General features: G+C 38.4%; 1 non-coding gene across 1 annotated transcript; it reads left to right on the forward strand.

Moving 5' to 3' along the window:
* The first annotated feature begins 13680 nt into the window (after window positions 1-13680).
* On the forward strand, window positions 13681-13789 carry LOC132280522 (small nucleolar RNA R71). Its single transcript, XR_009471590.1, has one exon. It is a non-coding gene; the product is annotated as a small nucleolar RNA R71 (small nucleolar RNA).
* Window positions 13790-16469: the final 2680 nt, after the last annotated feature.

The raw sequence follows: 16469 nt of genomic DNA on the forward strand, positions 1-16469 counted from the left end.
GAGCTATTAAGCCCTAGGAGTGTCTCTACACTTAGCACCCTAAAGCCATCTGGTTTGGGAGTTGTTGGCCTAACGTTTGCTACAAGGGTTGGTTAGAAAGCTTAAGGGATTTAAACATTGCACGGTCATTCAAAAAAATAAACTAGTAATAAACATGGTTCGTTGGAGTTCGTAGCCTTTCCAACTTGAGCTATTAAGCCCTATGGAGTGTCTCTACACTTAGCACCCTAAAGCCATTTGGTTTGGGAGTTGTTGGCCCAACGCTTGCTACAAGGGTTGGTTAGAAAGCTTAAAGGACTTCAGCATTGCACAACCATTCTATGTTTCACTTATGAGTTACAATAAATTGTTGACATGCAACAAAAGTTGTCTTGAAAATAAAATCATGCCTTAGGGACTTCATGTAAAGGGGAATTCATTGATTTGAAAACTTGTGCCTTGGAATTGGAAAAGAAAGTAAAAGCCGCATGTTGAGAATTCAATTCACTTTCATTGGAGTTTGAGTTATTTCCATTTAAGAGATGACAATTGAATTATTTATATGGACTATGATGTTGATGCATGCATGTTGAAATGGTTTTTGCCAATTTTTGTATCAATGCTTCATATATGCAAGGTAGTCTTCCCAATGATCCCGTCTCCAGCTCTTTATCTGTTTCAAGTTGTATTTGAGCTATGTTTATGTTTATTTTTGCCATAGTGGATATTTTTGTAATAGCATTCCCATGTTTTTCATTTCATTGAGCTTTGCATTTTGGTTTTGCTAAGGGACTAGCAAAATGTAAAATTGAGGGTGTGATAAGCGCTGAATACTGTATATTCAAGCGCCCTAAATTACATTAACAAAGTTCATTAATTGATTATTTTATGTAGATTAACTCCATTTGCATGTTTTTGTACATTTTCAGGTTAAAGTGCAAAAAGGAAGCAAAAATGATGCCTTGTGGAATTTTGAACAAAAAGGGTGCCAATTCTGAATTTCTGGCAGCAATAGAACCTGAATTTTGTCGCCATTTTTGACCTAGCAAACTCAAGAACTGGACTTCCATCATAACATGAAAGATTTAGAGCTCTGAATTATCCTTCTAAATCTTCAAACGGTTCATCATTCGGAGCTCGGAGCAGAGAGTTATGGCCTTGTTACCAGAGGTGCGCAGAACTGCCTGGCAGCACTGAAGTACTGCCTTTCTCCCCATTTTCGACCAACCAGACTTGATATTTGGGTCTTCATCAAAACATGAAGTTTTTAAAGCTCGGAATCAGCTCTCCAAATATTTAAACAGTTCATCATTTGGAGTTCAGAACGCAAAGTTATGGCCATTTTACCAAAGTAGGTCCGGGCGGAGCAAACCAAGCATAGGGCATTCTGGCCAATTTTCGAGTGCTCGAGGCCTTATTTCGAGTGCTCGAAATTAGGGCAGATTGCTTCACGAGATCAGCCACTTGTGCTCAGAAATTTGCTAACTTTGTATGCTCTCTTTATGAGTTGGTTGGGGATGTTTCTTGGAGGAGAGAGAGGGCTTTTTGGGTGGAGTAACATGTCTACAAAAGAGGGGAGCCAATTCTGAAATTCTGGCAGCAGTGAAGCTCTATTTTGATTGCCACTTTTGACCCAGAAAGCTCGAGATCTGGACTTCCATTATAAAATGGCATATTTAGAGCTCTGAGTTAGCTTTCTAAATCTTCAAATAGTTTGTCATTCGGAGCTCGGAGAAGAGAGTTATGGCCTTGTTACCAGAGGTGAGCAGAACTGCCTGGCAGCAATGAAATTCTGCCTTGATCTTCATTTTCGACCAACCATCCTTGAGAATTGGATCTCCCCCAAAACATAAAGTATTTAAAACTCTGAATTAGATTTCCAAATCTTCAAACGGTTCATCATTCGGAGTTCGGAGCGCAAAGTTATGGCCATTTCACCAAAGTAGGTCCGGGCGAATCAAAGCAAGCATGGAGCAATCTGCTCCATTTTCGAGTGCTTGAGGCCTTGCTTAGAGTGCTCGAATTTGGGGCAGAATTGCCTTCAGGAATTCTCATTTTGGCAGCCACTTGTGCATTGGTTTCCTCATTTTCTACTTACTTCTTTATGAGGTGGTTGGGGATGTTTTTTGGAGGAGAGAGAGGGCTTTGTTGGAGGGCAAAAGGCAACCAAAGGCCACACATTTCATATCCTACATTTCTACAAGATTAGAGGAGAGAGAAGAGAGCAAGAAAGGTGTTCTTGAAGCTCCAAGGAGGTTGCACGAAAATGGCCATGAAGATGGAGCTTCTTCCTTCTTCTAGCTTGGCAATGGGTAACTAACTCCCTTCTAGGGAGGTAATGAAACTCCTTCTTGTAAGCATGTCTTGTTTTTGATTTACATTTGGGGATGTAATGTATATATATGACCTTTCCATGAACTAGAGCTTTATTTGATGTGAAGAGCTTCAATGTCTATTAATGATCATTTTGAGTTTAAGATCTTGTCTTAAGATTGTTTCCTCTTATGATTATTTTGCTTCCATTTTCATAGTGACAATGAAGATGAGTTTATGGAAATGTTTTTATTGGCATGATGCTTGGGAAATTTGATAGTCTATAGCTTAGGGTTCTCTTTTGATAGATTATTCTTGATTCCTAATGTCATGTGCTTCTACTATGTGATTAAGGGCTTGATAACTCTATGCTTAGTGAGTATGTCTAAGGTTGCAACCTAGTCTAAGGTTGCAACCTAGTTTAGGTAACCAAAACATGCAATACTTTGATAAGTTATTCTTGCCTATTGATTTCATAAAAATTCTTGAAGGTAATGTAGCAATTTTATGTTGTTGCATTTCATGGTTATGTGTATATATTATTCCCCAAGTAAATCATGTATCAACATGCTTATGGATAGGTAGTGGATTCACTTCCCTAGCCCTCTCTACCTAGATCTCCTTCTTTTACATTTACTAGCATTCTAGTTTTATGCACACTTCAATTACTAGCTTAGTGACAAACCAATCAACAACTCCTTATTACACCTTATCATTCTTAAATAACTCTAGATACTTAGGTTGCCTTAAGACTAGTGCAGTCCCGGTGGTTCGACTTACCCGACCAATAGCCCTATTTTACAATGATTCGTGCTATTGCGAAGGTTGATGTATAGTTGATCAACCGATCACGTCTTCAGGCTCTTGAGGATGCAGTGGTTGCTATCAGAGCTGATACTGCTGCCATTCGAGGCGATGCTGTAGCCCACCAAGCTGATTTTGCTACATTCCGTACGGATGTCATGACTGCACTCTGAGATTTATCTAGGGATATCCGCGGAGCTCACCCTGCCCGTCCTGCCTCGTCCACCTGAGATTCCCAGTTTCTTCTATCTTTTCATATTACACCTCTGTACTCTATACTTCATTTTTGTCAATGTATATTATTTGCAGCCGGATATGTCGGCTTTACTCTTTTGATGTACTTTATACTTTATTTTCTTTATATATGTTTTTGCTATGGATGTCATCTACTATATTCTTATCTCTATATATTTGACTCCATCAGGTACATCACAGTGACTTCAGTAAGAGAGTGCTACCCGATTTTCAGGACCACCCTTATACCTCTCTCACTGTTTTATTTCATTTACACTTGCATGTCCACTGTGCACTGATTATCCCTTTTTGTTATCTGATGAATTTATCCGAGTGCCAAATTTCAGGACCATAGTTAATCCCAAGTTTGGGGGGGCCATGCCACCCACTTTGGATACTTCAGTCCCAGCCATTCTTTGCCTTAATTGCACCGGTATACTCTTTCCTTTGTTCTCTTTGCACATTGAGGACATTGTGCCGTTTAGTTTGGGGGTAATGGTGTATGTTATAGTGTTTGCTTTTAAATTCAAAATTTTGAGCATGACTTGTGTATTTGAGAGATTTTCTATGATTGATCCATATCTAGCTAAGATTTTGATCTTTTGAGGACTATATTGCTTAAAATTTAAAAATTACTTGACTTGAGAGTCCAATACTCCTTGTATGCCTTATGGATGCCATTTAGGAGTAAATTTTTTGAAAGATTGATATCTTGTTTGCACTTGTGGTCCACATCATCTTGATTTTGTGATTATTTTGAGATTCACTTTAGGATTCTACACTAGCACAGACGCACACTAGCATTCATTTGTGGGGTACATGCTTAGTTGATTATTGCATTGGTTATATCCCAATTGAGCTAGTAGTGCATTGAAAGCTTTCATTCTTGATAAAGGTGGATAACAACCCCTTTTCACTAAGTAGCCGGGATTCTAGCCTTATCAAGCACTGAACTTCTCGCGCCGAAAGGTAGAGGGTCCAAACTCTAGGTTAATAATAATTTATTCCAAAAAAAGAAAAGAAAAAAAAGTTGCAAAAGCAATAAAAAGTGAGGACTTCTCACAAAAGGTGAGAAGTGGGAAATGATTAGATGGAGGTTGTCTTGATTTGTAACCTAATTGATTTGAGCTTGTAAATCCGTAGGGGTGTTTGAATGCCTAATGCCCTAAAGCCGTCTGGTTTGGGAGTCATTGACCTAATGGTCCGTCGTCCTACCATAAGCTTGAAGAGTATGATTTTTAGGCGTGGGCCAAGTTTTACATTTATAAAAGCCACTACTACCTTTCACTATAAATATAGCTAGGACGAGTAGGGATCGTCCTAAGGGATTGTGAGGGTCGAACAAGGTTGTGGAATCGCTATTAGGGCTAGTAGGTCGAGTGATCAAACAATTGGTTGGTTGGTTGATTATACTAGAGAGCAACTAAATTAAACTAAGTGATAACAAAAGAATGCAATTAAGAGCAAATAAGAGAGAAAAGAGTCTTGGGGTTTAGAGATCACCACCAAGCAATGCATTTCTATACCATTGACAAGTGACTAATGGGCAAATGGTGTGTTGTAATATTGATGTGTGGGTGTGTTTGGTTGATTCAACAAGCAATGATGACTAGTTAAGCATTTATTGTCTAAACATCATGTGAAAGGCACAATATATCTAAGCAATGAAGCATATATTGTCTAAACAACTTGTGAAAGGCACAATAGATCAAAATAAGTCATTAATCCTTTCATTAAGCTCACAATCCAAATACAACACCAGGTTAGAGACATATGCTACTTGCATTCAAAAGCTTGGATCATCAAACAACAAGCATGAATTGTCCTCCTATTTAACACTACACTACAACTACACTACTAGCATGAAAATAAACTAAGGGAGAGCCACATTCCATCAAGGAATAAGTATGAACCATCAAGAAAATCACAAGAGTATTCCATTAAGCACTATGTTTTGACAATCTCTAAATCTATAGCATCAATACACATAGACATGCATCAAAAACACTAAATCTAGAGACAAGCACATGAACATCTATTCTAACATACATAGATATATGGATATAATGAAATGATCAATTGAAAGCATTTAACCATATAAATCATTGAACAATCAAGATCTATATATATCAAAGAGTCAAAACATTAATTACAACACTAATCCCTCAATAATACACAAGATTAAGATATAAAAAGCATGCTTGGGGCTAACTCTAGCCCCAAGAGGATGTTTAGCTACTCATGTGATGTTGCTCCAACCCTCAAGGGCTAACTCCATGGAAGGAATCTACTCCTTGTTGATGAAGAACTCCAATGGTGTCTCTAGTCTCCTCCTTCTCTTCTTTTACACTAAAGCTTGCCTCCTTTGAGAATAATCCCTAGAATTGTATATATCTCAAAAAGTATATCATATTCCTTTTATAGGTAGGTCAAGTGACACACAAAATGAGCTGGGGTCGTGCAAAGAATATTCTCTAATGATTGGATAGAGGACGGATTGAACAAGCTGGCTTTTTAACTTTTTCGCACTGGAGAAAGTTCGATCGATCAAACCTTAGACTTAGATCGATCGAACTTGGCTGAGATCTATCGAACTGAGGCTGGATCGATCCAATTGGTTGAGCTTTTTGGGAAAACACAAATCCGAGATATTTTGTGAGATATTTTTGGGAAAAGAACAAAAGTGGTTAGTGGGTGGTACAGCTGTGGATAAGATCAATCATTTGAATAAGGACAAAAGTGTTCGATCGATCGAAGGGTGGAGTTGGATCAATCGAACTTTGGACTTTCTGCTTTAGGTCAAGGTTTGGATCTATCTTGAAGTGCTGAGATCGATCAGTGTTTGATCGATCGAACCTTGAAGTTGGATCGATTGAACTTTGCTGCTTCCCACCTTTCTTTCTTTATTTAATCCCAGAATTGTTTCAATTAAGCTCTTATTTGGCTGAGTTAGCTTATTTTCGGGATAAGTGCCTGAAAATAGAAATAATACGAAATCAATCTAAAACGGTAGAGTAAGATAGATAAAGTAACTAGAATGCCTAAGCTTAAGGGGTTTAAATACGCACTTTTCAGCGCTCATCACACCCCCAAACTTAAATATTGCTAGTCCCTAGCAATGAACTAGAAAGTAAAGAAATGAAATGAACAATTATATAAGTATGAATCTAGAAAATAATAAATGGATAATGCCACTTTCGTAGGGAACACGATTACACTTAGCATATGCAACAAGCCTTTTAAACCCCTAGGTTACCTCTAGTGGACGAGTGAAGTCTCGTGAGGGTTTCTAGAAATGATACCCACAAACATTAAGCTCATTCTTTCAAAAGAGGCACCAATATTACAAACATGCATTGGGAGAAAACTACCTCAAGTATGCAAATTTTCAAACATTTCCAAGCAATTTCCCAAAATCTCAACATTAAGCAAGCAAGTATGGTCCTCCACACATCAAGAAAATGATCATACAAATCAAAACAACCCTAGAATCCTTTTTGAGTGGACTGGTATCAAGTATGTTGCTATCTTAGCCAACTAAAGAATTAATCACATCCTTACCCTCAAACTAGCACACAAATCTAGTACCGATCATCAAGACAAAAAGTGGACCTTTTATTAAAGCTTTATTCATCTAGGTGCGCTTATTCTTTTCGCTCGATTTTTTTTATAGGATCAAAGATGGAAGCATGGTGTAATGTGTTGATCTATTAAGCTTTCTAGCGATCCATAAGGTCGAGCGTTAGGTCAATAACTCCCAAACCAGACGGCTAAAGGGCATTAGGCATTCAAATAGCCCTACGGACTTACAAGCTCAAATTAACTAGGCTACAAATCAAGACAACAACCATCTAATCATTTCCCACTTCTCACCATTTGGGAGAAGTCCTCACCTTTTTTTTTTTTTTTTTTTTTTTTTTTTTTTTTTTTTTTTTAACAAGTTCAATTATTAACCTAGAGTTTGGGCCCTCCACCTTTCAGCGCGAGAAGTTCAGTGCTTGATGAGGCTAGAATCCCGGCTACTTAGTGAAAAGGGGTTGTTATCTACCTTTATCAAGAATGAAAGCTTTCATTGCACTACTAGCTCAATTGAGATATAACCAATTCAATAATTAACAAAGCATGTACCCCACAAATGAATGCTAGTGTGCGCCTGTGCTAGTTTAAAATACTTGAGTGAATCTCAAAATAATCACAAAATCAAGATGATGTAGACCATAAGTGCTAGCAAGATATCAATCTTTCAAAAAATTTACTCCTAAATGGCTTCCATAAGGCATATGAGGAGTATTGGACTCTCAAGTCAAGTAATTTTTAAATTTTAAGCAATATAATCCTCAAAAGATCAAAATCATAGCTAGATATGGACCAATCATAGAAATATCCCTTAAATACACAAGTCATGCTCAAAATTTTGAAATTTAAAGCTAACACTACAAAGCACCATTCCCCCCAAACTTAAATGGCACAATATCCTCAATGTGCAAGAGAACAAAGGAAAGAGTATACCAGTGCAACTAAGCAAGAATGATTGGGACTGAAGTATCCGAAGTGGGTGGCATGGCCCCCCCAAACTTGGGATGAACTATGGTCCTGAAAATTGGCACTTGGATAAACTCATCAGATAACAAAATGGGATAATTAGTGCACAGTGGACATACAAGTGTAAATGGGATAAACAGATAAAGAGATGAGAGAGATATAAGGGTGGTCCTGAAAATCGGGTAGCACTCTCTCACTGAAATCACTGTGATGCACCTGATGGAGTCAAACATACAGATATGAGAATATAATATATGACATCCATAGTAAAAATAGATATATAAAACAGATAAAGTGCAGGTACAATAGAAATATCAAAACTGACAGACCGGCTGCAAAAATAATAGTACTGTACAGTGACAAAAATAGAGATAAGAGATCAGAGATGGATCAAAAGATAGAAGGAACTGGGAACTCAGGATGATGAGGTAGGACGGGCAGGTCGGGCTCTGCGGATATCTCTGGATAGATCTCGAAACATAGTCGCGACATCCATACGGAAGGTAGCAAAATCAGCTCTGTGGGCTATAAGATCAGCTCATATAGCAACAACAGCATCCTCAAGAGTCTGCAGGCGTACTCCAAAGCCAGGGGTCAAATCTGGAGCCTCAGGTATAGATAAATCAGAAGAAAAAACTTGAGTCTGCTCCTGGTCGTGAATGGGTGACCCAACTGGAGAGTACTGCTCTGTGTCATCTGTAGGGCACTCTAAATCAATATCTATATGCTCGGTAGCAGGATCGACTGGTGCGTCGTCCGTTGCAGGATCTGCTACTGCTGCTGCCTGAGCTGCTGCCTCTGCTTCCTCTTCAACCTCTAGCTTCTCTGCAGCCACTACCGTGTGGTCCTGCTGTCTAGTAATAATGACATTATAGCTCTTGTTCTAGTCCTTCTTTAAAAAGTGACAGGAACCTCTCTCAGGGTGCTCCCGAAGGTGAATAGGGTAGTGTTGGTCTATAAGAATCTGGGTGATGAGGTGGCCGAATGGGAGAGACTTAGCCCGTCCGGGCGTTTCCTTGCTAATATATCATCAAATAGCTTCCTCATCACACTCCTGATGAGTGCGGGAATAGATACCCAGTGGCCCGTGTAGAAAGGGTAGAGGGCTGTTAAATAGTCGCCTCTTCGCTGGATCTTGTGCCTAGCCATGTAGATGTTCCGGAAGAGCACGGAATCAATGAACCATAGGTCATCTGGAAGATATGTCCGGGTGGTGAAGGTCTCGCCATCGGCATGGTGACCTGTAAGAAATACTGCCATGTCGGCATAAGAAAGCCTGTATAGCCTCAGATATAGCTCCTGTAGCTCAAGAGGGCATCTATGTGGACAATGGCAAGAGCGGGCTAGCAAGTCCACAGTGATAGTGATCTAATGGCCATCTATAGAAGTGACCAGCTCTGCTGTGGTACGCGGGGATGGTCGGAAGTTCTGGAAGAACAACCGTACCAGCCGCGGGTAGACTGGCTTTGTAACTGGGGCAAGAATAGCTGCAAGGCCCCTCTGAATGATGTCGTGGTAAACTGATTGGGTCAGCACTGATCTGGAGAAAAAGGCTGTGTCGAACACCGACTCATGGTCTACTGCCATATGCGCATGTCTAGGCACGGGCCTATCACGCTTCTGAGCTGGCTGGTGTGGTGGAGATGGTACTGGTGAATGCTCAGCTCCAGCATGTGGTGGAGATGGTAATGGTGTAAATGCAGGATGAGCCGTAGAGGTGGATGGAATATGGTCATCCTTAGCCTCATGGGCAGGTGACTGAGGTGGTGTAGGCTGTACTGGCTCCTCCTATGCATGAGAAGGCTCTGCTGGCTCCTCTATCCGTGGTCTGATATGGCGCTGAGGCTCGTGTTGCCTCTAGGCAATGGTCTTGCGCTTAGTCATAGCCTAAAAAATAATTCAAAAACTTGCAAGGGGAGTTAGTATCAGAATTAAGAATTGAAAGCAGAAAATAGAAACATGCATGTCAAATAAGATAGACAAATCATATAGATGACATGAATCTATGCAAGTGGCAGGATGTGAAGTATGTTAAGCAGTGTAAGTATGAAATGCATCCAATGTGGAATATCACAAGCATTGGGCATATATAAGATAGCATGAACACAAGACATGAAGAATGAAGTGTCTGTGTGAGATTTGTAAAATTTGATTGATCAAAAAAAGAAATGAGATCGATCACAAAAGTTGGATCGATCGAAAATAAGTGAGATCGATATCACAACTTCGATCAATCGAACTGTGCTCTGTGAAAAATGAGAAGTCACATATCTGTGACCTTGGAAGCACGGGGCCCACACGAACGTGTTCGTGAGCCCATCAACACAACACATCATCAAATCCCATCACTGTAGAAGGCCTATTCTCCCAAAATGAATCAAAAATATATAAAACATATATCCAAACATATATACACATATATACATATCTATAACTCAGTGCTTCGAAGCTTCAAAAATGGAGATTCAATCATGTATAAAGCATAAATGTAACATATAAAGCATGTAATCATCATACTGAAGCCTAAATCATAGATAAGATCTCAGATTTTACCTCAAAACGATGAGAGAAGTGGAGAAGGTACGTAGGAAGTGAAATTCGAGATGAGGGAGAGCATGTAGCTTGGATCTCGCTGGAGATGGAAAAGATGAGAGTGCACAGTGGCGAAGAGGGAAACAAGGGTTTGGAGGGTTGGATCGATCTAAATGATCAATCTTGAGACCCTCCAGGTCTATTTTGAAAACATTTCCCGATTAGTTCGATCAATCGAACTGAGACTTCAGATCGATCGAACTTTGATGAACTCTCCTTAAAGTATTTTTTTTTAATTGAATAAACAGTAATAATTAAAAACTAAATAAACTAAAATATTTTTGTATTATTATTATTATTTTTTTTGAAAACTTTTTGAAAAATAAAATAAAATGAAATGAAATGAAAATAAAATAAAATAAAAATGAAAATATTTTTGGATTTTTGAAATTTGAAAAGTCAAAATAAAGTCAAAATAATGAAATGAAGAACTGAGATCGATCAGAACAAGAGTTTGATCTATCAGACAGAGGGCAAAAATATGCAGGTTTTTGGCTCAGAAAATTGGCTAAGTGTTGGAACTTGAAGATTGATCGAACTTTGAAGTTGGATCGATCGATGAAGTTCAGATCGATCTTGGAATGTTTTCAATTAATGAGACAGAGAGCTGAAATATGCAGGTTGATGCACGCTCAAAATTTTTCTAAGTGTTGATGCATAAGATCGATCAAACTTTGAAGTTAGATCGATCGAAGGTCTCCTGATCGATCTAAGAATTAGTTCGAACGATGGGACAGAGAGGTGATTTGGATGCAGGTGGATGCAGGTAGAAATTTTTTCTAAGTGTTGGATGCAGGTGAAAGTTCAATTTATCGAACTCTCATTTGAGATCGATCGAACTTATGCAAAATGCTCAATTACAACACAAAAATTCATGCAATCCTAATCAAAGTTCCTATCAATGCATATGAACCAAAAACAAGTATCTAGACTTCGCAAGAAATGAAATTTAAGATAGAAATGAGGGAGGAATAGGGTTTTGACACCCTACAAAATGTTTTTGCTAGTCTTTAACGTCTCTAGCAAGACATTGGGCTCTTTTAGCCCGGATGAAAGATCTTGTAATGCATCCCCTCCTTGTTGGGGTGATAGATGCTTTGAACTCCACCTAACAAATGGTTCTTTGAAGAACTTGTTAGATTAAGCTCAAAAGAAACTTTTGATCCTTTGTCTATGTAATCACAATCTTTGGGCTTCTATGCCCTTTCAAAGCAAGAATTTGAAACAAGACTTTTAGAATGCAAGGTTGAAGATGATTCTTTGGAAGTTTGGGTCTTACCCAAAAGCTCACTTCCTTGACATTGAAGATCTTGACATTTATCTACAACATTAACCTCTCCTTCATATTTGTCAAATGAATTGGGTGTCGGGTTAAAGATATTCAACTTCACCTTCATGTGGCCAAATGAGATATTCATTATCCCCGTCCTACAATTGATGTTGGCATTAGCGGTTGCCAAGAAAGGACATCCAAGGATAACGGGAATTTAGCTTTTAGGATTGGGGACCGGTTCCGTGTCTATGACAACGAAATCAACGGGGAAGAAGAATTTATCAATTTTAATAAAAAAATCCTCAATGACACCCACAGGCTTCTTGATAGATCGGTTGGCAAGTTGCAAAACTACCGACGTCGGTTTTAATTCACCTAGGCCCAATTTGACATAAACCGAGTATGGAAGAAGGTTAACACTTGCTCCTAAGTCAAGAAATGCCAGATTAATGATATGATCACCAATGATGCATGAAGTAGTAGGTGAACTGGGGTCCTTAAACTTTGGCAAAGTGTTATGTTGCAAAATTGAGCTTACTTGCTCAGTTAAAACCACTTTTCTTGGTGCTTGGCTCTTGTTCTTCCGCTTTTGGGTGCACAAGTCTTTCAAGAATTTGGTATAAGCCGGAATTTGCTTGATTGCGTCTAGAAGTGGAAGATTGACTTTCACTTCTCTAAACATTTCCATAATTTCATTGGTTTTTGCCTTTTGCTTGTCTTTTGAAATGGATCCTTTTAAGGCATCGGGAAATGGAACTTTTGGTTCAAACACTTTTTTCAGAATTTTCTTTTGAATTCTCTTCAACACAAGAAGTTTTTAAATCATTTTGTTTCAAATCATTTTTTAACAAAACTTTTTCAACATCATTTTTCAAAACTATTTTTTCAAACACATTTTTCAAGACTTTCTCATTCACAAGATCATGTATATACAATGAAGGAGGAATTGGATGTGAAATGGGATGGGTGACAACTTGAGGTTGCACCGGTTCACTCTTTTCATTGGACATTTCAACTTGATTGTTCACAATCCTACCACTCTGCAAGGTAGTCACCGCATTAACATGTTCAATGGTGTGGCCTTCCGATGAGGAATGGGTTTCCATAACACATTATTGCTTAGTTGGGGCATTAATAGGTATCTTTCCCTTCTCTACTTTTTCTAGCTTCGCAATAGATTGAGAGTGAGAATGAAACAATTGAGTGTTAGCCTCTAAAGTGCCCAAAGCATTCAAAACTTTTTCTTCAAAGGCAGGACTTCTAGTATTTCCTTGGGAATAAGATTGGTTGGTAAAATAAGAATTAGCAAATTGATTCCCTTGTGATTGAAAAGGTCTATAACCTTGGGATCCTTGGTTTTGAAGTGGAAGTGGAATGTACTTCCCTTGAAAACTGCCTTGGGAAGGGTTTGAGCCCTCTCCTTGGTTTTTCCAAGAGAAATTCGGATGATTCCTCCAACTTGGAATATAATGAGTACCATAAGGATTGTTCTCTTGGTTCACAAAAGCTGCATTGACTTGTTCATTAGGTTCATTTTGCATTTTTCCATGAGGACAATGAGAAGTAGAATGAAGAACACTAGAACAAGTTATACATGTTTTATTTGATGCACGATGAGAATGGTTAGGGAAGGAAGATACTTGGTTTGCCGAGTTTTGGTTAATAAAAAATTGATCAAACCTTTGAGATAAAGACTTCATTTCGGCAGCTATTTCATTTGAATGGTCGACTTAATGTAAGCCAACACTCTTCCTACCTTGTGAATTTTTACCATTCTTGGATGATAATGTTCTATGCAAAGAGTTTTCACTCATGCTCTCATAGAGACGCCACATGTCATGCTCATGCCTATTAATGTATGAGTCACCCATGGAAGATCAACCATACCCTTATAATTGTCCGATAAGCTCTCAAAGAAATATTAAACTAATTGCCATTTGGGCATGTCATGATGTGGACACTTCCTAAGCAATTCATTGAAGCGTTCCCATGCCTCATGAAACGTTTCTCCATCCCCATGTGAAAATTCTCGAATCGAGGTTCTCATAGCATTGGTTTTTGAAACCGGATAGTATTTCTTCAAGAACTCTTGTTGCATTTCTGCCGAAGAAATGATTGAAAAAGGCCTAAGATTGTTAAACCAATACTTTGCCTTGTCTTTTAAGGTGAATGGAAAAAGTTTGAGTCTTAAGACCTTTTCCGGCATGTCCGTATATTTTACGGTGGAACATACTTCAAGAAACTCATCCAAATGCTTCTACGGTTCTTCACTTGGAAGTCCATGATAGTTAGAAAGCATTTGAATGGTTTGTGGCTTAATTTCATAATGATGTGCTTTAAATGGAGGCAATTGAATGCATGTAGGTGCATTATACTCATTAGGCACATAATGGTCTCTTAAAGCAAGAGGTGGATTAACTACTTGAGGTGCAACATGAACACCTTGGTTTTGAATTCCTTAATTGATGATGGGAGGTTGTGGAACATACATTGGCCTTGGCATTCCATATGGAGCTTGGCCTTGTTGTTGTAGTGGTTGGTGAATGTATGGCCTAGGCATGCCTAATGGTACTTGTATGTTCTCATCATGCACATTTGGATGAAGGATACCTTGTTGGTCTATGTGACCAAGGTCCTCAACATGATCATTATTATGGTCATCCATTGATAGATTGGTTCTATTTGAACTTCCTCTTCCCCTAGGATTTCTAACGATGGATTCAAGATGCAAATCTAAAGGGACAAGAGTGGGTCTCAATGAACGATGTCCATGCATGCACAATGCAAAACACAACAAGGACAAAGAATGACAAACACTATGCCTTCACAACAATGCAATTAGACTTCTTCCACAAACACTTAATTCATACTCCCATGTTTTAACAACAATGATGCAAAGAACAATTAAAAACAAGCCTTCACGCGGGCCGACGATTTAACTAAGGGATTGAGTAAAGAAAGTCTTACAAAGGTCCTTTAGCACTTCAACTCCAAATTTAAAGCTTAGCTTAGCAAAATTTTTAAATTTTTAATTTTTTTTAGCATTTTACTTTCTTTGCTTTGCTTGAATGCTCCTTTGCTTGCTTCCTCTCCAGCAATGCACCTAGTCAAGTAAGAACAACACAATAAGCAACCAAAAAGAAAAATAAAAATAAAGTAAAGACACGATTAAAAGAGTACTAATCCTAATTGATTCCACAATTCCGACGTTGCCAAATCAAATCAATCCTCGGCAACGGCGCCAAAAACTATGGTCCGTCGTCCTACTATAAGCTTGAAGAGTGTGATTTTTAGGCGAGGGCCAAGTTTTACATTTATAAAAGCCATTACTACCTTTCACTATAAATATAGCTAGGGCGAGTAGGGATCGTCCCAAGGGATTGTGAGGGTCGAAGAAGGTTGTGGAATCGCTATTAGGGCTAGTAGGTCGAGTGATCAAATAATTGGTTGGTTGGTTGATTAGACTAGAGAACAACTAAATTAAACTAAGTGATAACAAAAGAATGCAATTAAAAGCAAATAAGAGAGTGAAGAGTCTTGGGGTTTAGAGATCACCACCAAGCAATACATTTCTATACCATTGACAAGTGACTAATGAAGGCAAATGGTGTGTTACAATATTGATGTGTGTGTGTGTTTGGTTGATTCAACAAGCAAGGATGACTAGTTAAACATGTATTGTCTAAACATCATGTGAAAGTCACAATATATCTAAGCAATGATGCATATATTGTCTAAATAACATGTGAAAGGCACAATAGATCAAAACAAGTCATTAATCCTTTCATTAAGCTCACAATCCAAATACAACACAAGGTTAGAGACATATGCTACTTGCATTCAAAAGCTTGGATCATCAAACAACAAGCATAGATTGTCCTCCCATTTAACACTACACTACAACTACACTACATCTACACTACTAGTATGAAAATAAACTAGGGGAGAGACACAATCCATCAAGGAATAAGTATGAACCATTAAGAAAATCACAAGAGCATTCCATTAAGCACTATATTTTGACAATCTCTAAATCTATAGCATCAATACACAAAGACATGCATCAATAACACTAAATCTATAGACAAGCACATGAACATCTATTCTAACATACATAGACATATGGATAAAATAAAATGATTAATTGAAAGCATTTAACCACAAAAATCATTGAACAATCAAGATCTATATATATCAAAGAGTCAAAACATTAATTACAACACCAATCCCTCAATAATACACAAGATTAAGATATAGAAAGCATGCTTGGGGCTAACTCTAGCCCCAAGAGGATGTCTAGCCACTCATGGTGATGTTGTTCTAACCCTCAAGGGCTAATTCGGTGGAAGGAATCTACTCCTTGTTGATGAAGAACTCCAATGGTGTCTCTAGTCTCCTCCTCCTCTTCTTCTACATTAAAGCTTGCCTCCTTTGAGAATAATCCCTAGAATTGTATATATCTCAAAAAGTACATCATATTCCTTTTATATGTAGGTCAAGTGACACACAAAATGATCTGGGGTCATGCAAAGAATATTCCCTAATGATTGGATAGAGGACGGATTGAACAAGCTGGCTTTTTAACTTTTTCGCACTGGAGGAAATTCGATCGATCGAACCTTGGACTTGGATCGATCGAACTTAGCTGAGATCTATCGAACTGAGGCTGGATCGATTCAACTGGTTGGGCTTTTTGGGAAAAGACAAATCCAAGATATTTTTCGAGATATTT

Source organism: Cornus florida, unplaced genomic scaffold, assembly GCF_030987335.1.
Source record: "Cornus florida cultivar Cherokee Brave unplaced genomic scaffold, ASM3098733v1 CherokeeBrave_3.0.0_Hap2_Chr10, whole genome shotgun sequence".
In the NCBI taxonomy this organism is placed as follows: Eukaryota; Viridiplantae; Streptophyta; class Magnoliopsida; order Cornales; family Cornaceae; genus Cornus; species Cornus florida.